The sequence below is a fragment of the Canis aureus genome, chromosome 24, assembly GCF_053574225.1.
Source record: "Canis aureus isolate CA01 chromosome 24, VMU_Caureus_v.1.0, whole genome shotgun sequence".
Lineage (NCBI taxonomy): Eukaryota > Metazoa > Chordata > Mammalia > Carnivora > Canidae > Canis > Canis aureus.
Window position 1 is genome coordinate 9,016,604 of NC_135634.1, and position 24,423 is coordinate 9,041,026.

General features: G+C 38.0%; 1 protein-coding gene across 1 annotated transcript in view; it reads right to left on the reverse strand.

Annotated features, from left to right (window-relative positions):
* Positions 1 to 24,423, reverse strand: part of FRY (FRY microtubule binding protein) — a 260,678-nt gene that overhangs the window by 233,551 nt on the left and 2,704 nt on the right. The gene's annotated exons all lie outside the window — the stretch shown is intronic.

The window sequence follows — 24,423 nt, forward strand, 5'->3', positions numbered from 1 at the left end:
AAAGAGAATCATGTCTGAGTTACCCACATGAACACTTCAAGTGACTCAGGCAAGCTAAGGTGCCGGCAAAGATGCCCCATGTTACCGCTGAGTCTTACATATTTGAGGTTTGTAACCTTTTTTAAAGAGTTGGCTGGTGGGCACATGCAGCATTTGGTTTATGTTTTACTAAAAGGGGTCCAAATAATTACAATACAAGGGTCTGCCTATGGAGGTATCTGTGTTTTTGCTAACAAGGATTCTTTCTCAACTCTTCTTTCCACGTCTGAACTGGAATCAAGACTTGACTGAAAATTTGCACTTTGTCAGCTTCCAATCTCTGGTGCTATTATTAGACCAGCCTTCCAAATGATGTGACTGTCATTCAATTAAAAGAACATGACTTAAAGCAGCTTCATAGAAATATGAAATGAAGTATTTGTCATTTTATTGTTCACTCTTTTTACAGATACCTCTTCCCAAACCACATTTGAAGGCAGTGTAAGGAGGAAAAAAAGGGCAGCAAAGAGTGTATTAATGGGGCACTGAACTAGATTCAGCTACTCTGCTAGGCACTTTTCACATTTCACAGGGGCCTCACAGTAACCTTATAAGGTAGGCATCACATCTCCATTTTAAGAGTCCATGGAAAGGAATAAAAATAAGATTGCCCAAGGTCATTCAGATGGAGGTTTGTAGGACTCCCAGGGTCACTGCATTTATTTATTTTTATTCTAGTACTTCTCTTAATATGAATTGGAACTTCTTTTTTTCTGCTTTTTAAAATTTTTTATTTTCTCTCTCTTTTTAAATTTAAATTCGTTAGTTAACGTACAGTTTTGGTTTCAGGAGTAGAATTCAGTGACTCGCCACTTACAAATAACACCCATTGCTCATCACAAGTGCCCTCTGTAATACCTATCACCCATCTAGCCCATCTCCCTACCCACTTCCCTCCATCAACCCTCAGTTTGTTCTCTATCATTAGGAGTCTCTTATGGCTGGTTTCCCTCTCCTTTTTCTCTTTTCCCCCTTCCCATATGTTCATCTGTTTTCCTTCTTAGAATCTACATATGTGTAAGATCATATGGTATTTGTTTTTGTCTGATTGACTTATTTCACTAAGCATAATACACTCTAGTTCCATCCACATTGCTGCAAATAAAATAGCAAGATAGCCAAACTATGGAGAGAGCCCAAATGTCCATCAACTGGAGAATGGATAAAGAAGATGTGGAATGTATATATACATATATGTATATACACAATGAATTGCAACTTCTAAGCAGTGGTAACCTTAGTGTATTTGTCTTTGTATATGTTTAAGAGCAGCCCTCAAATAATCTACTTTTTAAAAAATTTTTACCTAGAAATTTCACTTATTCAAAACCCTGCTCAATTCTGGAGATTGCAATCTTATTTGATGCCCTCCATGATCTATTTTTCCTTCTGTGATAGCCAGGCACTTACTGCTTTGGGGAGTGTCCTAAGGGCATGAATCACATTGTTCTCATCTTTGAGTTTCTAAAGTCTAGTAAAAGTTGAATTAATGAATAATTAAAGGTGTCCTTATAGTCTAAACAGATGGCACAAAGTCCTTCTATTAAAGTTCAGTCTTTGATACTAAGAGTTCCTACCTCACCTCGTTCATCTCCACTCAGAGCTTACTTCTCCTCAGCTGGACATTATTTTAACATCATAATTTCCTCCTCAAATTATATTAGATTAAAAGCAATCATGGATGGGTGAAGGCTCCTAAAGTCTTAAGTGACAGCTGTCAGCTGATGGCTGATAGTAATTTAAAAATCAGGAACAACAAAAGGCAGACATAAAACTTTTGAAGGACAGGAAGTTAAAGATAATTTCGTATAAAGAGTTGACCTTTAACATTTCAAGAGCTCCAAAGGTAGCCATATACTGTAGAATAGAATTTTTAATAATTAATATACTTGCTGATGATCTGAATTCATTTAGATATGGTTAAATTATGTTAGCATCCTATAGCCACAGACATAATATAGAAAATACTAAGGTAATAGAATTCTATTCAAAATTATTAAGTTAAATGTTTTGACACTTCAAGGGTTAAGCTTCATGACTTGGAGAGGATTGCTCAGAGATCATTTGTTCCCTGATGATGCTAAATAAATGTCATGCATTTTAAACTATATTAATATAATCTAAATTTAATAAAATCAACTGGATTACTGGCATGTTTAATTGATAGTTCCATAATAACCCTCAAATCTAAATTAAATTATTACTTTAACAGTTAATCTAATATTCATAAAAATTTCCTTTATGCTTCTGGGTGGCCTGGTGGCATGACTGCAAATATTTTTAAGAGCAAATAAAAGCTCAAATCCGATCCTTCTACCTTCACAAGCTTAGAAGTTACAAGGAAGTCCCTGGGTGTGTTTAGTTTACCTCACTGCTTCAGGAAAGATTGTTCTTAGGCTACTGGTCGACTGATAGCTATTTTACTAGCACGAAGGTTAGATCATATAACCACTCTCATTAAAGGTAGCCTACTGGCCTATTCATTTTCGTTAATGTCAAAGTCAATCCACACTATTCTATTATGGGAAGCAAGAAATATCCTTTAGACATCAACCAAGAAATTTTTTCCAGCTTGAGGAAAAAGCCAGCGTTTAAAATGATCACATTAAACACTATATCATTCAAAACCCTTAAGTGACAAGAAACTTAAGCTGATGATGATTCTTGGGTTTTGTTTTTTTTTGTTTTTTTTTTTTTTCATTATTGGTCTTGTAAATCCAGTATTTCTTACGGAGGCTTTAGAACTAGCTTGTGATATAGTTAATGAAACATTTCAGTAATAAAGTGGTTACATTTTATATGTATAATAATTAGTCTTCCTGGAAACATAGTATATACAAGTGTTAAAGTATTATCACAGAAAAATGGCAGGTAACAATAGATGCCAGTGCCAAAAGGATTATACCATTTCACTCTTTTTCCATGAGATAACATAGTACAGAATATACTCATTCATCTGTATTAATAAATCTTTCAGAGACAAAGAACCTCTGAGGCTGTCTTAAGGTAGGAATCAAGTAAAACACCAGAATTAAGTAACCATAAGCAAACATCACCTGCAGCCTAGTCTTTTCCTGGTAGAAACCATAATAAGATCCAGAGAACTTCTAAAAGACAATGTGCCATTGTGCCTGGAAGTAGTGGCTATCAAAGAGGCATCTAGTAGTAGGTAGTATTTGCCAAGCATGTCATTGCCTCGACATATGCTGCAAACAAATGTAGCCTAAAATGTTTACCCGGAAGACCTCTAGGAAAATACCAATGTCCTGGCACAGGGTGCCTCTGGAGGCAAGCCACCACTAAGGTGGTGTTCTACCAAACAGGTGTGCTATGCTTATTGGGTACAGATTGTCTCAACCTACATTGAGACCCTCTTTAAGCCTCCATGTATTACCCATGGCATAAATTACCAGGTAGACTTAAACTCAGCCTTGGGGAGGAGAAGCAGAAGGGATTCTACGTGAATGAGAAGTGAAAGAACTTACATATTACATGTTCTTATGTACTCTAAATGCTTTTTCTCCAAAAAGTTTCTCTCTTGATTTCCATTAATCAGCTTATAAATATTCCCTTGTTTTACAATAACAATCCCCAACTGGATCTTTCCCCTGCCTACAGTCTTTAAATTATACTATTTTGGAGGACTATTGTGTTGATCTTCTTTCTTGAATTTAACTCTTTTATTTTAGGGGAAAGGGGCTGACAAAAGCCCAGAAATAATCCAAAGCTGGGGAGTTCTATAAAAAAAAGTACAGATTCCAGAGCCTCAACCTCTGGTGAGACTAGAATCCATCTTTTTTTAAAAGCTCCATAAGTGATTCTGATGTACAGCCAGGTTTGGAAGCTACTGATAGCCTCTGAGAATATGTAATAATGAATGTGTAATAATGAATGATAATTGAGTATTCTGTTACTGTCTCCCTAACAGGGGAATGCAGAAGAAAGTTTAAAATAGCTAACTGTTTGAACAGAGCTATCAAGCTGGTAACCTCAAACTTCCAACTTCCAACATAATGAAACATCAGGAAGTAAACCTAAAAAATCTTAAGTTTTGCTTATTCTTTCCTTAATTTGTGTCTTACCTTAAAACAGCCTCATGTAGTGGAAAGGGAGGTGGGCAGGGAGGGGGTTGGGGTGACTGGGTGATGGGCATTGAGCGGTGCACTTGACGGGATGAGCACTGGGTGATATGCTATATGTTGGCAAATTGAATTCCAATAAAAAAAAAAAAAACAGCCTCACAAGTTCCTCTTTTCTGCTCCACACAGATATCAATCCCAAATCTAAGTACATTATACACAGACTAACACAAATCCTCACTCCAAGTCTAACTTTTATTTACACTCAACTCAAGCAAATGGGATACAGAAAATAAAAAGGCAAGATGTAACAAATGATCATTTGATGGATGCAAAATGTCTTAAAAGCACTCACACAATTAATGACTATGCCAACAAAGGCAGGGCAATGTCATTTAGTTTAGAGTCAATCTCCTGGAATCCATTAATAGTCCTTAAATACATTTCTGAATAGTTGCCCAGAATAGAAAAAAAGGGTGTGTGCATATGTGTGCTGGAGGATAAAGGGTGAAAACTTCTGAAGGATTTTCAGAATTTCATCCAAAATATCTAAATACCCAGGAAAATAAACCTGACCATGGGAGCTCAGTTCCGATTGACTGGAGTTCAGGCATGTCTAGTCAGAATGAGAGTAAATAACTACTTGTATCAAAGAGAGCATCCTTTAAAGCAAGACTTCTGAATTCGAAGTTTTGACTGAAGACATTAACTTTCTCTATAAAGTTTGCCAACTCTAGTCACATAGTTTATGCCAGGAGCTCAGGAAATTAGCCCATAGTCTTTTATGCTACTTTTTAAGAAAGCATATAGAAGGATCCCTGGATGGCTCAGTAGTTTAGCGTCTGCCTTCTGCCCAGGGCGTGATCCTGGAATCCCGGGATCCAGTCGTGCGTTGGGCTCCTTGCATGGGGCCTGCTTCTCCCTCTGCCTGTGTCTCTGCCTCTCTCTGTCTCTCTTTCTGTCTCTCTCTGTGTCTTTCATGAATAAATAAATAAAATCTTCAAAAAAAGAGAAAGCATATAGAATCCAACAGTGTCTAAGAACAAACTATCCTGAATGTTAGGGACCCACACAGCTAAGTATCCCATCCATTTCCATTCAATGCTTATGAATCATCTATACTGGTTTTATTTAGAAGCAAAGAGAAATTTGCAAAAGAGAAATTTATACACAGGAATGTATAGAGTAAGAACACCACTATTTTGGGGGCTATAATTGGTTTTCTGCCAAGTTAAATTTTGCCTTTCCAAGTACAGTGAAGGAGTAGGGAGAGAGAAGGCACATAGCTTTTTACTGTTAAGGAATCCTCTTTCCCTACCACCTTCATTTCCATAATCTTGCACTGCCCAAAAAGGATTCTTTGAGACAACTCAGTTTACAACATGTTCTCCTTGTATTTTGGGTTATTGATATTTTTGAGAAGCAAAAAATATGGCCCAACAAAAGGTCCTTCTTCAGGTAAGATGTTGTGTCCAAAGCAGGGCATCAGGAGGAACCCACCTGTACCTAAATGAAGCAAAATATAGCTTCTGTGGCAGCATGGACTGATAAGTCCATGTTTAAGGGCTGTTTCTGCCATACAACTAGCCATGGGTCCTTGGGCAAGTCACATAGCCTGAGACAGACTATTCATTTGCAAATATGAGAAATTCAGACTTATACTATGAAAAAACAGCAATCCTGCAGCGTTTTAGAACTAACTAAACATTCCTTAGGCTAATCTAGGTTTCATTCAAAGAAGATCTCATATATCTAGCAGGCAGAATGACAAGCTTAATGTCAGAAGGCACTACTAAGCACAGTCAGTGTAAGGCAACTCCCAAAATGAAATCCAGGTATAGAGTGTCTTTATTTTATATTATGATGGTGAAATGCCTTAAAGTCCAAGATCTTATTGAAAAACAATTCAAGACAATTTCTTGTCTGTGCTGTTTCATACGAGCCACATATAACTATTGCACTTCAACTGTGACCAGAGCAACTGAGTTACTGAATTTTAATTTGCTTAAATTAAAATTAAAAAACTGGTGCTCGATTCACTTATTGAAAAAAATTTAGGTATGTTTGGAAGAATTGCATATGTGAAACTATATTTAATTATAAATTTTATGAAATCTAAGTAGAAATCAAGTATTTTGACCAATTTGGTATCCACAGTTAGATGTGCTGGAGGTGCAAAATAAACATTGGATTTTGAAAAAGTATTCGCCCCTCAAAATGTAAAATACTACTAATAATTTTATGCTGATTACATGTTGATAATATTTCAGATATATTGAAATAGGTAAACTCTTTTATCAAAATTAATTTCAGATGTTTTAAAGCTCTGTTTAATGTGGCTACTAAAAAACCTAAAATTGCATATGCGTCTTGGATTACCTTCCTATTATACATGCTGTTCTCCAGATCAATTATTACTTTATAAGACAGATATCTGGGAAACCATTTTTGTGAATAAACATGGAAAGCCATTTAGAAAAGCCACAGTGTTGCATATTCATGAATTAGTAAACACCCATAATCAGATATATTCACAAATGATAAAAATATGGATTTATTGATTTAATAAGCAAACATCTATCAATCACTTCAAAAAGTATTAGGCTGGGGCTGAGAGATGATTACCCTTATCCCCACTTGACAGCTGAGAACATTAAATTAATCTATCCAAGATAGCACACTAATAAATGCTAGAGAAAAGGACCCAAATACAGCTTTTCTGGCTTAGAAGTTTTTACCCTTCCTACTATACCAGTTTGCTTCCTAGAAGTCGAGAAGTAAAAACACCATAAAAGATATTCAATGCTTCCACATGGTGCCCAAATCCATGTAACACCAAAATATAAAACTAACTAGAGAGCAGATTTTTAAACATCTTAATACTATCTTAGCACTATTATCATCTACATTATAATAGATGACACACTGATTTGTAAGAGCTCCTGTATTGCCATCAACATTCTCACTAAATATCTCCTGGATTTCCACCTTGCCTGCCTCTTTGGGGTAGTTACCTCACATTTCTTTGCACACAGTGGGTTCTCAATGAATATTAGTTGATTTCTTTAAGTTTTTAAATTTTAAAATTTTATTTATTTATTTTTAAAGATTTTATTTATTTACTTGAGAGAGAAGAGAACGTGAGAGAGCACAAACAGAGGGAGCAGCAGAGGGAGAAGCAGGCTCCCCGTCGAGCAGGGAGCCTGACAAGGGGTTTGATCCCCAGGCCTTAAGATAATGACCTGAGCCAAAGGTGGACATTTGACCCACTGAGCCACTCAGGCACCCCTATATTTTTAATTTTTTAAACCACATTTCTATGGGAAGGAAACCTATAAAATTGTGTAAGATTGTGACTTCCTAAGACAGATTCTCTTTAGGCAAACAGGCACACCACTATTACAATTACAGAATAATTTCATCATGTGCATGTCATGTAGTGGTCTTGGAGTTTATATCCACTTGAAAACTCAGGAGGAATTCATGTGCTAGGAGAATGACCTCAGTATTTAGCTAGAAAAGCTAAACTGACAAAAGTGCATATGAATTTTTAGTAGGCTTCCTTTTCATTCTGACATGCAGTTCTGGAATTCCCTTCCATCTGCTATGGCCAGTCATCAAGCCACTCTTTTGCCTTGCTTCTTCCACGTTGAACTATACTCTTCTTTACTTGACATTCCTTTTCCTCCCAATCATGCTGACCCATCTTCTCTTTCAAAGACCTTTTAAAAATTCCACTTGTGTCACAAAACCTCCCTTTAACCAAATAAGAGGGAAACAGTTATTTTCCTTACTCAGTTATATCCTGGGACACAATAACTTTGAGCTCCCAAGTTGGAAAGGGGTAAAAATATTTAAACATGTAACTATATGAATGGAGTTTTATTATTGCAAAACCTTTTGGCTTGAATGATTATCTCTGATGTCAACTATATTGCTATAGGGTTCCTCTACCTGAATAATTCTCATTCTCAGGCAGCCGCTCTAGAATCTGTTGACATGCTGACCTGTCTTTCTGAAATACTGTGTGGTGGATATATAATTATAAAAATTAATTTTAAGTTCTTTATTTTGCAATATTTATGCAGAGAATTCAGAGCACACAAGACCGTAGAAGTTTTTTATAATCATGTTAGAGGTGCATGTCTGCCTTACTTTCCTAAGTGATGATCCACATGCCATTACTTATTAACTGTTCTCTGTAGCATTCTGAAATAGTTACTGCCATGCCCTGGCAGCCCATGAAAGTCAATGCAACTTCTAAAAGTTCTGTCATATAAGGGCAGGGAAGGAGGCATGGGAATCAGAATCTGATTCAACTAGCCTTAATGGGATGGAGTTTGAATTGGCATAAAAACATAGAAAAATATGTCATCATCAAGTTGCCTAGGACTGGGAGAAATTTCCTCCTAGAAGAATTTATAGAAAGTTATTTTTTTAAATTTTTTTTTAATTTTTATTTATTTATGATAGTCACACACACAGAGAGAGAGAGAGGCAGAGACATAGGCAGAGGGAGAAGCAGGCTCCTTGCACCGGGAGCCCGACGTGGGATTCGATCCTGGGTCTCCAGGATCGCGCCCTGGGCCAAAGGCAGGCGCTAAACCGCTGCGCCACCCAGGGTTCCCCCTAGAAGAATTTATATGGGTATACATGGCCCCAGAAAGCTCACTGCTCTCCCTGAGGAGGGAAAAGTGAAACAATTGATAATTGTCTGTCACATGGGAGCAAACCACGTGTGGCTATGAGTACAGTACAAAGCAGCTAAGAGAGATCATCTTGAACCTCATTTCTTAAGAAGTGCCAATGTCAGGACCCTTCATGGTGCATTGGTTTCCTGTGACAATCATAGTACACATTCCTAGGAGACTTCCGTACGTACAAACTTAGACAACTTAGATGAACTGACACCCCAATGCCATCCCAAGGGATTCCAGTGAGCTGTGAGGCATTCATTAGATGCTGCTCCATACATTCAAGTGATCCAAGGTCATTTGGTCATCTAAATTATATATTTTATTAAAAAACAAAACCAAACCAAAACCTGTCAATCTGTAACCTGGGAATAACTATGAAACAAATTCCTCAGAGGCTAGACACAGCAACTGCAAAACCCTTCTGTGCTATCTCGGTGCAGTAAATCAAACGAGTATTTTCGAGAGAGAACTCTACCATCCCTTTTTATGCTCAACACAAGTATTCTATTTAAAGACCACAGTTTCTATTCAACGTATAATTTCAAAACACTGTTCCTCAGGTAATTGTTCCTGTCTCTTTCTCTTTCAGCAGCTTGCATGCGCTATATAATCATATGTGTTTTGTACATGCTTAATAGAGCACATACTGGATCGAGGGTAGAAAACAAATCCTGGTGATTCTACCTCCAATAAATCATTTAAAACTGCTTTCTCCTCTCCAACACCTTTTCCACCATCTTGAGATCCTTGTCAGCTCTTCCCTGGATTATCTCTGAAGTGACTCTCCCCACCTCCATTTTTAGTTAAGGCTCCAAGAATGAGCTGCAAACCCACCATGTTGCTCCCTGCCTAGAAAATCAGTGGAGACTGCCCAATACTTTCTAGATGAAGCCGGGACCCTTCAGTAGGTCTTTCAATGTTCCTCATGAGCTGACACGACTTGACCTATGTCTATCACTATCTGTCAGGGACCCCGGGATCCAGCAGTCACTGCCTGACTGGCCACATCCACACCTCCCTGCATTTGCTCACATTCTTCCCTCTGCCCCTTCCCTCTTCTTCTCTGTAGCATGCTTCAAGGTCAAATGTCACAGACTATTGGAACTATTCCTAGTCTCTTCTCTCCCACTTAAAATGATGAATCACTTCCTCCTCTTGATGATTCTGTATGTCAGTCTCCCTAAATCCAAGCACAACGGCTGGCACAAGTAGAACACCTATTTAATCAGCATTTTTATTCTGTCTACAACTTCCTTATATCTCCTCTTTCATCAAAGCAGGAGGTGCTTGACCATAAAGCTCATGGAAGGAAAGAATGGGACCTGCTGAATACAGTGCATTCTATCTACCATGGTGCCCTACACAAGGAGGCCTTTAATTAATTACAAGAAGGAAAGAGAAGACTGCTCATTCCCTCTCAGAGACTTCCAGTCCAATTTAGGCTGATGTTTTGAGTACATCCATCTCATGATAAAATTGTGAGAAAATCTTTGGGTTCAAGACTTTTTTCTCATAAGGCAATCAGTTTCTCCAAATAAATATGAAACAGCAGCAGTTCCCACATAAAAAAAGTCCTTGATCAGTAAAAATTACATTAACTAAGTAGATTTCACCAAGAATGATCTCCTTCTAATTTGGCAAAAGTGGCTGGAAGGTTTAAAAGCAAAGTTAGATTAAATTATTATACCTTAAATGACATTTGGGCAAATATTAGTATTTGTTATTATTTTTACAGAGAGCAATCTTTGAAAGGATTAACAGATTTAAAACAAAAACAAAAAGAGGGGGATGCACAAAATGGGTGAAGAGGAGTGGGAGATACAGGTAGCCAGCTGTGGAATGAATAAATCATGAGGATGAAAGGCACAGCATAGGGAATACAGTCAGTGGTATTGTAATAACGTTGTGTGGTGACAGATGGGAGATGTTCTTATGGTGAGCACAGCATAATGTAGAGTTCTTGAATCACTATGTTGTATACCTAAAACCAATGTGACATTGTGTGTCAACTATACTTCAACAAAAATTCTTTTAAAAATAAGACAAAAGCAAAAACAATCTAACAGAAATATTCTCTCAAGTTGGCTGATCACTACATAAATAAAAAATTATTTCACTCTAACTTCATTTTCATTTTCATGGACACATCTCCTCAGAGTTCTGTGAATGTAATGGTGCAAATGACCTTGTTGAATTTACTCAAAGAAAATAGGTGAGGGTCATCGAAGGAAAAGGACTTTACAGCCAAGCGTAGATGTTAAGTTCCTGTTTGAAATAAAAGACTCTGAAATACAAAATATTTGGTATTGCCTGCTAGAGGTTGATCTACTAGTGGGATAAGAGCTAGCTAAGTTTGGCTCTAAACCTCCCATGCTTACTCAGGTCATTTTATCCAGTCTGTTAAACATTTAACAGTTTATTAACAGCTAATGTGCCCTGAAATGTGCTGGGGAATCTGACAATGACAAAATGATTGATTTTTACCCAGTTTTGGGGGGGGGTACCCAGACCAAAAAAGCACCGTTATGCAACAATGTTACTGTTGCAACAATGGAAGTGTGTGGAAAGCATAGGGGAAGTGGGGCAGTAAGAGAAAACCTCACTCCAAAGGAGACATTTGAATTCATTATACTTGGGAGGGGAGTTTGGCTCAGGTCCAAAAAAACATATCCTTGACGTTTAATTCATGTAATACAGAAAATGCTGCAACTGTAACATATACAAATACCTTGCAATGTTATCAGTCATTCTACACAACTCTAATTTGAAAGAAAGGTATTTCACCTTGAAAGTCTTCAGATGGTGCATTCCCTGAAGTTCCAAAAACATACCTCTTTACCAAAGCGTCTACTAAATGAAGCAGTAAAGATCAGACTGCCAAGCCAAGAAGATGTCAGAAAGAACTTCAGGACTCTTCAGGTCCTGGTCATTCTCTCTTGGCATCGAGAGGACGAGATAAAAGCATTCACTCATAGAGGAATTTAGACAAGCATGAAATAGGTAAATTAATAATAGTAATGGCTACCATTTATTAAGTGACTGCAAGTGAGGCTGTATACTAAACACTTTATAAACATAAACACATTTAATTGTTATGGCTCTGTGGGTAGATACATATACATACTATTTATTTATAAAGACCTGTATGCTAGATAATACCTTTTTAGGGGATCAGATTAAGTAATTTCCATAAGGTCACGTAGTAAGAAAGTGGTCAAGGCAAATCATATGTTTATAAACATCCCAAATCATATGGAAAAAGGAAATAAAACAAGCTTAAATACATTCTTTTCCCGTTTTATATTATAATAAAAAATTAGTGAATCCTGCGGTCAAAAAGGCAGAAGAATAAAGAAGAGACAAAAAGTCAATCATGGCTCCTCCATGTAGAGGCTTCACATTTAAGAACCACAGCCCTGTGTTGCTTCCCAGTGCGGGTATTTAAACTCTCCTTAGGCCAGAACACAATAAAAAGCTAGGTTTGCATAATGGGCCTTTTTTCTTTGTGCCACGTGACCAGTGTTGCATCATTTCCCTCTGCGGCATGGCTCAGTGAAGAGTGTGATTCACTTCTGTTTTCAGCAAGGAAAAATAAAAAGCAAATAACCCAAATGGGATGACACTTCTGCCTGACTCTTCCAGAGTTGGTTCACTTTCCAACCATTTCTTGGTTAAAATGGAGGAGACAAACACTTGCACTCAAGTGCTGAGCTTACATGACTCTGCCAGCCCCAGCACCACTGGGCATGGATAGGTCTTTGACATTAATTTAACACTGCCTGCAAAGAACATTCTAACCTTTTTTTCCTTCTATAGGTCAATAGCAGAAACTTTATGAGAACACTGAGCTGAATAAATCAGCGTGCAGTCCTCTTTCAATCTAAAACAGCCCAGTAAGATGCAGACTGAAATGGGGAGGGATGTCTGAGGGACAGTATCAACAATTTATCTCTATCCTTTTCCCAAAGAGCATTTTCATTCTCCTGGCCCAAGAAGTGACAGTCTCTTAGTCACTCCCTAAAACAACAGCCTTGTCTGGCAGAACAATATGATATTTAATGAGCTCATTGCACCAGTTTGATGGCTGTTATTTTGTGGATAAGGGACACTTGAGAATTGATGAGTGGGCCTTCCCTTACTAGAGTGTGTACACTTCATGATGAGTTAGATCCTCTGCCTGAGCAACCTTTACCAGATAATTATATCCAACTTTTGGTCTTTTTCTTAAGTCTAGGCAACCTTTCCTAATTTCTGCATCATGCCTATCAAGTCCAGGCTCTTCATATCTCACTAGCTTAAAAGTGTACAGAATAATATATTCTAGCATGACAACAATACTCTCACTCCACTCCTGGCCCATGACCCTGAATACAGACTGTCAGTCAGGTGCCGGGTCCATTTTTTCATTCCATAGAACTCCTAATATCACAAAAAACAAATGGTTTGGATATAGATGGTCTATAAAATGAATTCAGATAATCACTCTCAGTTCATAATGACAATTTAATTACTCAGTGTGCTTGCAACTATCAACATCACTGATCCCTGGATAGGGAATCTCACTCTCAATGCCAACACACCATTACAAAAGCAAAGGTAAGATCAGTGCTCAAAGCTGTGGGAAGGACCAGACTGTCCTGGAAAGGCGGTTGGCAGCAGAGAGGCAAGAAAGGAGGAGTTGTGGGTGCTCCAGATGGGATGCTCCACATGATGAACACCTGAAACCAGGCGTTGGCAGAAGTGATGGTGACAGAGATCCAGATGTGGGAAGCGTCATTTGGGAAAGGAGGCATGACAAGTTTTAACAATGTCTTCAATGAACAACAAAGAAGGGCTGAAAAGGACACCAGTTTCTTGCCTGGGACTAATTGATCATGAAATCTGGCATTTACAATAAGGAAGCTGAGCAGAATAAGGGACCTGGAGGAGAGAGATAAAGTCACAGCTTCACCAGGCTGGTGAGAAAAGATTCAGCTTTGGAGATAACTATCAGCAATATAGGAAAGTAGTAGGGAAGATCTGGCCTCAAGGGTCAATGAGTAATATTTATATATAAACCAGTCACTCTTACTTATAACATACAATTCATCTTTCAGGGGTTGATTACTGGTCATACTTTATTGTAATTATCGATTTATGTCGGTCTCCTTCACTAAACAATCTTTCCTTAAAAGCAGGAACTTGGCTCATTGTTCAGCTAAAAGTCATCTTAGGGTATTTGAACTCAAATTTTTTTTTCTGCTGTCTACACAAACTGTGTCCAAAGGCTGAAAGCAGTGGGTTAATCAGAATAGCAAAAGATGCCTTTCTACTGTATTCAGGAAGAAAAATACGTTCCAGAAATTCCCCCAGAAACTTGAATCACAGTTGCAAGCTTGTGCTGAAGGCTGAGAAGAAGTGAGCACCTGCCTCTTTCAGACATGCTGGGGAAGATGAGCTCAGGAGGGAGGTGGGAAAGGCTCCTGCTGGGCAGCCAATAAGAATAGCAACTCTGGAGCCACCAGTCAATTTGAATGAAGGTGCCAACACTTAATGATGCACTTTCCCTAGGGAAGTCATTCATTCATCTGCTCATTCATTAGTTTCTCACCTATATAATGGTATTTGCCTCAATAGGATCTGATGAAGTTTAAATGAGATAGGGCTTAGAAGAGTGGCTGAAACTCAGTAGTCTTCCATAAATGCTAGCTACTCTTATTAGACTATTCTAAGACTTACCTGAAGGGTACTATGGGGAGGTAGTAAAGTGAGTCAATAAAGCCCTTTTGGATTAATAGCTGAATCTGAACAATGAGACCGAAATCTAAATCTCATTGGAAAATACTGATATTTCTAAATCTCTGAAAACAGGAAAACATTTTGGTCATTTTGGGGGGTGGGGGGTAATGACAAAGTTAAGGATATTTCTCTTACTGCTATTGGATGGCATTCAGACAAATTAATACTGTATTTGCTCAGTTTAATATAATGACAGATTTCAATAAACCTAATATATTCCTGTTTTCTTTCTCTTTCAACAGACAATTGGGTACAATCTTGAAGGGATCAGGTTTTTGACCTAGTAATGTTCTTTTTTGTAATTTGCCTAAAAAAAAACAAAAACAGACTCAATTTCTTATTGAATGGGCATAAGAAAAACATCAAGGAATGTTCCTTTTTTTCTGAAACTAGAGGCAGAGAGATACAGAATTTTTATTTGAGAACTTTCAAAACTCTTTGCCATTGCTTTTTGATGTTATATTACTGTGGTAACTTAGTAGGGACTATATGTCAATATCCTTCTACTCCTACTGGAATTTCATCAATTTCACCTACTATTAATCAATCTCTTGATCTTGCAAAGAATGATGAGAGGTAGCATAGTTTAGTGTTTACCCTAGACTCTAGGTCTGATTGCTGGCTCTGTCACTTACATGTGGTATGTGTAAAATAGAGTCATGGTGAAGATTAGAGGAAATGATGCAGGTAAAGCATTTAATACAGCACTTAACACTTCGTAAGGGCTTATAAATATCAGCTATTATTACTACGCTTAATGTAATGTTATGTAACAAAAGGTGGGGAGTTATTAATAGGCATCTACCATTGCATGGCTTATATTTTATGGCAGTTCCTATTGTTGCCTACCCTTCTTCCTTGGTAAGAATCTCTATTTTGTTCAAGTAGCAGGTTGAAGTTTCTTGACCTATAGAAAGTGGACCTGCCCCAGTCCAAGGGCATGCATCATAGTTTTTCTAAGCCAACGTGGTAATTTTATTCAACTTTGCCAGTGTATCATCCAACTCCAATCAGGAATGCAAGAGAAAGTTTGCTGGGGGTTTTGGCAAAATTTTCTTTTTGCCAGAAGAAAGACCTAACCTGGACTCCCTCCCTTCCTGACTCTTCTTTTTTAAAGATTTATTTATTTATTTATGATAGACACACACACACACACACACAGAGAGAGAGAGAGAGAGACAGAAACAGAGACAGAGAGACAGAGAGACAGAGACACAGGCAGAGGGAAAAGCAGGCTCCATGCCGGGATTCAAGGATCGCTCCCTGGGCCAAAGGCAGGCGCCAAACTGCTGAGCCACCCAGGGATCCCCCCTTCCTGACTCTTTTTTTTTTTTTTTTAAGTTTTATTTATTTATTCATCAGAGAGAGAGGCAGAGACACAGGCCGAGGGAGAAACAGGATCCATGCCGGGAGCCCCACGTGGGACTTGATCCCGGGTCTCCAGGATCACACCCTGGGCTGAAGGCGGCGCTAAACCGCTGAGCCACCAGGGCTGCCCCCCTTCCTGACTCTTAAGTGAAGCAAAGATGTCTGGAACTGAGGTGGCCATCTGTGATCATGCAGTGACAAGTGTAAAGATTGGATGGTCTGAGTCTTTGAGCTTCTGAATCCACCTATAACCTCCCATCTCCAGACTGTAGGTTAGGCAAGTAAATTAAAAGTCTTTATTTTTCAGCCATTATGAAGTTATTGTAGTATTTATGGCAAAAGCCTCCTAAAATGACATACATTTCAAATTACTAGACGGCAAGAAAAAGTTCCATGTATTAACCACACTGTTATATCTGTGAATAGTAGGCATATTACTGTACTATGATTAGTAATGAGAGGGATTTAGGATTTAGAATGAAAGTCACTGATCAGAGTCCTACTCTGTCATTTCTAATTTATGTTTCTTTTCTTTTTTAAGTGGAATAGTTGGCTAATTTCAAAAGGCAATAATTCAAATTTCAACCCCTTTGCCCCTCTAGGAAAATGACAATAAGCACTGAAGTGACCAACAAAATGGCTAACAAGAGAAAGAAAGAATCTAAGTTAAAGTTGAAATAGATTTTTGGGTATTTAAAATGTGACAGAATTTTAGAGAGAGAATTTTTAGAGAGAATGAAAACGAATTCTCAGTCATAATTTCGACCTTTCTTAAAATTCAACTATTTAGCATTGTTAAATTTTTTTTCAGTTGAAAATGACCAGGTTTTCAAACACCTTCAAAATCGATATCTCAAGTGGCATAAGGTAGGATTAGCTTTCCCATAATGATAAGGACTGGGGGTTTGTTAGTAAATAGGACACAAAAATCAATAGGGAATACTAAATTTCTCTTACTTTCCTATTTTCTTGGAACTGTATTCAGTCAAATAAAATAGAGAAGAGGTTGTCCTGAACTCTCACTCTGGAAGAAAAGATGAGAACAGGACTCAGGGCCACCAACATACCGTCAGAGAAGTGAAATAAGGCACCCAGTGTGGCCCAATGCAGGGCTGGACTTCTCTCTAAACTCCCTAAGGAAGCTAAAATACCCATTAGAAAGGTAGAAGTTTAATTTTGGAATGCTGAAATAGTACAAGTGATACTAGAGCTAAGACCATGTTGTCATTCAATAGCAGGATAGCAAGGCCTCATTTTTAGGGGAGATTCACTAAAAATGTGGTTTTCAAAAACTGAAAATTGAGAAGCTGAGTTTTGTTTTTTTAGAGAAAGACTGAAATTTGTCTTCTAATTGGTGTTCAAACTTGTAAATTTTAAACTAACTGCTTATAATTTGCTAAAGTTGTAGGTGATCTACTCAGTTAGAGCAACTTTTTTAGCTGTAAAACTCTTTAAAGCTGTCACAAGTTTTCTACCTAGTTGCAGGCATAGAGTATTGGTGGATGGTATAACAAACCAGTGCTTCAGACACATTTTTAAATATTATCTTGCATCCTTATGACCTTTTCTTTATTTTCAACATGGCTTAAATGAAACATAATATCTACCCAAAGCTAAGAGAGTATCCTTTGACTGTATTACCACATGCTAAAAGCTTCTAGAATGCCAGCAACTTCTATAAGCATCACATCACACCATGTCGAAAGAAAATGCTTGTCTCTTGATCAAGAATGCCAGTACTTCAGATTGGAGACAACTCCATTCAATTCCACTGAGTTAGATACACAGTCACTTAATGTAAAAACAAAACAAAACAAGACAAAACAAAACAAAACAAAAACAATAGAGAGAACCTGATAGGCTGTGTAGTATGACACCTATTGCTTATTCAGAGTACTTAAAAGCAGACTAGTCCAAGAAACTGATCAAGCTTAGAAAGCCCAAGATGCAGTCTCTACTTATCAGTCAAGTTCGTTAATGTACAACTCAACCTCCTTCAGTTTGGCTTTCATGGCACAGGAGAAATAACGGACACATATTATGATGTTTACACAAACCTTATTTTTCAGTGGAGGCCTTCAAAACCCTTCACATTAAACAGGCAGAGACAAGGTGTCACATTTGTTCCTTTCACATAAGGAAGTGGGGAAAGGAGGCAAATCAAGGTCACACACAGAAAAATAACAGAAAAATGGAAGAAAAACTTAATCTTGTGTTTAAAGAATAGAAATATGCTATTGATTTGACTCTGATGTAATAAACAATTTTCTTGATTTGCCAGATCCTTCCTACATAAATATAGCATTTGAATGGAATTTTACAAAAGTTTCTCCCTAGTTAATCTAATACCCTATCCTTTCCAAGGCTGCCAAAATACATATTTACCTGTTTAAGTCTAAATTCAAAGAAGTCGGCCTACTGTCTCTTAAAATCAGGCAAAAAATTTTAATGGAAATTTAATTTTATATTTGAAAATATACATGATGTTGTGTTTGTGGCATTAGCTGAGAAATTCTGGAAATTTCAAAGCTGTCTTCCACTGCTAAACTACTTTGCACTTTGCAATTGATTAAGAACAGCAGAGGCAGTCAGAGTTGTATATCAAATTAGAGCTGATAAATGCTCTTAAAATAGATCTGAATGCCTTCTTGAAAAAGATTTCAACTCCCTTAAATCGACATGACAACAAATTCTTACAGCAGCATAAAAAGTATTAGCTGAAATGTATGGCTTTGGCTTAAATTTCCATCTGCAGCTCATCCAATGACTACACAGTAGAAAGGAATTAAACCAAAATCAGACTCATTATAGAGTCTGATATGCTGGCAGAATAAAGACTCTCACTGCTTAGCAGCTGGAGTGACTAATATTTAAATGCCTGTGCTTGTATGTTCTGTGAGAAAGAAGAAAAGTGTATGTAACCATATAGGTGAGAGGTAGGATCGTGAACCTTACAGAAATACAGAATTGTCATACACACACCCTTCTCTTTACTCTCAATGTTCTGAAGGGTGAGAGGACGACTCGAAATGAAGAATGACTAGCTTTAAATTAGTCCCAGATCAAAATTCTGATAAACATGGAAGTTGTCTTCACAGTTTTCTAATGTAAAGAATGCCTATTTGAAACACTTGCTGCTCCCAAAACTGACATCTAGTCAAGTGTTTCAGGCTAAATAATTTACATCTCCTTTTCTCTCTTTTCTCTATCCTGCTAGAAGAGTGTTCTTATAGGAATTTGCCTGCAAACACCAGGTTTCCAACACTCGCCTGATGCCATGGAAGTATTAATCCATAAAGTTAAACTCAACAGAATCTATGGAACATACTCTCCCAAATAAAATTCTTTAGGGCATATACTGTCTATGAAATACCATTAGGCACTTTTTTTCTACATTAATATTTCTGAATTCTTTTGCATTAATACTTCTGAATTCTGAAACTAACCAGGAAAGAAGGTCAGCTCTGAGATCCCTGATGGAAGGATCCAGGTCTAGGTCTGATTCAGTTCTGAAGCTCCCCAAGCAGTGTGTCTGGTGTACAGTGCTCAAAAAGAAGTCCTGAATAGTGTCTGTCTTGCTTCCCTTACACTGTTTAGTGGCAAGGAATTTAAGCAACCACCAAGAAAAGCTGATGCTAAGATAGTAAGTTTTTGAATATAACCCAGTATCGAAAAGTAAAGATGTTCTTATGGAAAAAGCTATTTCTATTGCTCCTTCAAGCCTGAGAGATACTTTTCAACTCAAAGAAGAGAACGTTTTTTTACTTGTGTAGCCAACAGTTCTACAGTGGAGAGATATTTAAATGAATATGATGAAAGGAATCCATCAAATGACAGAGATTAGTAAGAAAAAAGATGAGATAAAGCTGTGCACTTTCTTACTCACAAATGCCATTCACCTTTCCAGGAATCGTTGCTTGCTAAATCTTCTGCACTGGATTGTGTGCAAACAGGGGCTGATTCTCAGAAGGTATCACACTGTAGAAAATTAGGCCTGTCTGAGTGCTTAAAAAAGATGACTAAGAAATGGTAGGGTACAAGTAAATCCAGAAAATCATAATATGTATGTTTTGAAAACAGACTCCCTTTGTGTATTTTAAGTAATAGATGCCAATATACATTGCTTTTTTTTTTTTTTAAGGTCGTATTCAAAGGTAAAGACCCTGAACTGAAATCATTATTTGTTCATTTGAATCTGATTTGAAACCTCACAAAATATACCTACTTGATGCCATCTGGGTATCTCAGACCTCAGAAGCTCAATTTGGGGGGAATTAAGCCTTATCATCCCAAACCAGGGACATTTAAGAGGAAGGTAGTTTATTCATAATCAATGCATCTCATTCATCAAATGAGGTAATGTTTTTAAAGGTGCTGGGCAAACCACAAGGCACTAAATAAATTTTAGATTCAGTACCAGCAAAGAACATGCACAAGAGGCTTGTGTATGGGGCTGACAATCCATAGAACAGTCCCAACTCAGGAAAATGTCATTTCTCAGCCCAAACTCACATCCAAGCCCTATCATGTTGACTACCACATGAAGCTTAAAAATATAGAAGTTACTAATAAGATGGTCAAGACATATATAACCCATTCAATCCCTTGAACTGTATCCAGAAGTGAACTAAAGAGTCATAGGTATTAAAATGTTTTGAAACAGAGGTCTTTTAAATAAAGGGAATATTTCATGTTATATCATCTGAATGTTTAGTTGAAACATCTGAATGCTGGCAACTTTTTCAAATATTCTAGGCTGTTCCTAGATTGTAAAAGTATCCAGGTTAAAAAAAAAAAAGTGTCCAGGTCATCTCTCCTTGCCTACCACTGTTTGCAAGTCTGCCTATTTCAGTTCTTGTTGGCACCTTCACCAAGCAGCATGCAAAAGTAGGCAAAGAAGTTGAAATCAAATCATTTTGTGCTGCCAGCCTTGTAGAAGGTTTTGTGGTGGCCCAAATTGGTGCTATCAGGTGAACTGAGATAACTGAATTACAGATTTCCATCAGTCCTGGAGATATTCTCTGTGTCCTCACTGCCAAAGATGAGGAATTTGCCACTGTTTCCTAAACAGAGATACAACATATCAGAGAAACCTCAGCATAGTAAGTAAATGACCATTCTAAAAGAGGTAAAGCTTATTAGCATCTTTTTACCAAATCCATTTAAATTATATATTTATATGTAGTTTTAAAAGGAGGGAAAAAATCAACATGAAACACTCCTAACAAATGTAGCTTTTTACTATGATCTTTTATGTGTGTGTTGTATGTTCAATCAAACGACCATAGTGAACGAACTTTATTATTTGTAATAGTAACGGTGAAGACGTCAATTTTTAGGTTTTTCAAACAGGCCTGTGCTAAGGAGATGGTGCTCTTCAGCAGGTTCTTGGGGGAAGTGGGTGGAGGGAGGAAGATTATGAATAAACTAGCTTCCTCTTTGTGTTCCTGGTTTAGGATGATAAAGCTTAATTCCCCCCCAAGTTGAGCTTCTGAGGTCTGAGATACCCAGATGGCATCAAGTAGGTATATTTTGTGAGGTTTCAGATCAGATTCAAATGAACATATAATGATTTTAGTCCAGGGTCTTTACCTTTCAACAGGACTTTTAATAGAAGGTGGGAGGAGAGAGAGAGAGAAACACTCACACACACCCAAGCCTCAGGGGTGCACGGGGAGGAAGTGGGCTAAGGGTCGGCAGTGTCACCGGCCCAGAAGAATGCAACTATCTATAAAGTACTAAGATCTTCAATGTTCTTGATCCTTTTGATCATCCTATGGATAATTTTTAAAAATGTGATTATCAAGTGGATTGGGGGAAAGATTTATGGCAGTTACTAGCATCCTGACTTTTAGCAAATCACTTTCTCAACTCATTTTTTTTTTCATCTGTAAAGTGTGGATAATAACATAAACTTGCAGGGTTATTGGAAAGAGTGAAGATAATAAACACAATGGTCATATGGCCTCCTTCACCTGTGGCAGTCCCAGTATAATTATTAACTTTCACTCTCCAAAGTGTCCAGTTTGCACAAATAATGATGTGGTTGCCCTACATATAAATTACCAAGCATAACATTTGACAGGGAGTGGGCCCCCAGTCAATGTGACAGTTTGTTATTCTAAAGTTGTTCAAGCATTTTAACAATGACAAAAAAACAATACACAAAACAAACAAGCAAAAATCCCGCTTGTTATGTATCTTCATCACAAACCCAGGAACAGGCTCCTTCTATTTGGAGTAGATGTTGATTTGGGGTTTTATTTCTCATTAGGACTTTAAGCTACTGTAGCAGCAGTGACCACGACCTGAGCAAGCGCACACACAGTCAGACACGTGAGTGACAGGAATGTGAGTAACTCTCCCCAGAGTGCCTGCTTGGCCCTGGGTGCTTCCTATTGTTTCAGAGCTCAAAGGGAAGCATGCTTGCACTCCAGCAGTACTGCTCTGCTGGTTCAGGTAACTTGGTTAACTTCAGTTTTCCGCTTCTTCAAATCAGTTCCGCAAAGAACTTAAAACTAACACCTTGAGGTTTCTTTTTTTTTTTTTTTTTCCTTTTTTTTCCTTTTTTTTTTTTTTTTTTTTTTTAGGTTTCTCTTAAGCTTTTCCTGTAGGGTCTTTGAGCTACACTGACCACATTAACAGGGATCAATAAGTGCTGCCCTGTACTCAGTCAATGGTGTTTCCCATCCCCATGTGCATTTGATCTTTCTCTGCTCCAGGGCTAACCTGACACTAACCAGCATTTCTACATTGGACAGAAATATTGTCCTTCGTCACCATAACTTAGCCCACTATGATATATCTGAAAAATGCCACATCCAATTCTCCCAACTGATGTTTCTTGATAGCAACATTAGACATTTCACAGTGCACAGCAGCCCTTCCAGGACAGGCAAAGGGCTTACTCAGTTTCCCAGACCAGTTTACTTGTCAATGGAATTCTTGTTACCTGAAAGAGTTAACAAGCATTCAAAAGTTCCCCTCTCTGGAGTAGCAAGAATTGACAAATGTAAGAAAGACAAACTGCACTGGAAAGATCAAGATGTTGAATATGTTTGGAATATACCTGTGTTCATAGGGCCCTGTGTTCGTTTGGACACCAGGGCCAAGGAATGCCAGTGAGAGGTTTCAGATGGTTGGGAGAGCCCCTACACTAGCTCTATACATCAATAAAAAGCACGCCTTTCTTTCCTCTGAAGTAGCTTGGAACTATCTGCTCCAAACTTTGTAGCAAATCTGAAAGGCCAAGAGGACTTCCTGCCACTGAGGACATTGCCAGGACATCTCCTGTGCTGCCCAAGGTATTTACTTAGGGAAGGTAGGAATATTCTAATAATAGCTGAAGTAGAAAAGGAAATAATGGTAACAAATCTAGAAAAGAAATGGCTCAAAGTAAGCAACTATTTCTGGCATATTCACACAGTTCCCCTTCTCTAGGGGTGTAGCAAGTGTTGACTACTCATAGAATAATCCACAAATAATGTCAATACTAGGAAGAAAAGGGGCCTGACCCTGATTTTAAGTGGGTTGAGAAGTGAGGGGAGTCTTGGAATACATTCATATTATTTTAACATTTATTGAATGTTTATGATGTGCTAGATATTATTCTAAGTGCTTTAATCCTTAAATACCCCATTTACTTCTGTGAAGCATCTGTTATTTTTGCTTCCATTTTACTGAGGAGAAAAATGAAGCAGAGATAAGTTAACTAATTGTCAAAGGCCAATGCAAGTGCAGGAGATAGAGACCTGAACCAAGCCTATCTGGTCCTGCAACTTGTGTATTCTAACAGAGGGCATGCCAGATCAGGGGGCTGGCGTGTGTATAGGCACAGGGTAGGGCACAAGTTGGTAAAATGCACAAGAGGGATGAGCCGATTAAATCTGGCTGGAAAAATTAAATAAATAAATAAATAAATAAATAAATAAATAAATAAATAAATAAATCTGGCTGGAGCAGAAGAACAGAGAGAGAGGCCCAATGAGGAGTCCCAAGAGGGTCTTGAATGGTAGTCACAGACTCAGGGGCAAGAGGGAGAAGTGGTCTGGACTTCGAAATGCTGGCAGAAGCCTCTTCAGAAGAAGCCCCCTCCGCATCAGGGGGACCTTGACGCTCCAGGGAGACCACCAGAGCATTCCAGGTTAATCTGAGAAAGGCCTGTAGAAGCTATGGCTGTGGCCCCCAAAGGGAGCAGCTGTGAGAATCACTAAATGGCTGTGGGAAAGTCTAGATATGACTGGGGAAGGAGCACAGGACTTAAGGGGAGGGGGGTCCCAGGGACTAAGGAAAGCCTCCCCCAGCTAGGTCTACAAAGGACATTTTATTTCCAGACATCAAGGCCATTTTAATTCCCAACTCCATTAAAATGAAAGGGCAGCCTGACAGAGTGGGCATGTCAATGAAGAAGACTGTCAAAAGGAACACTGAATAAAAAGCTAACACATCTCACCAGGCAATGA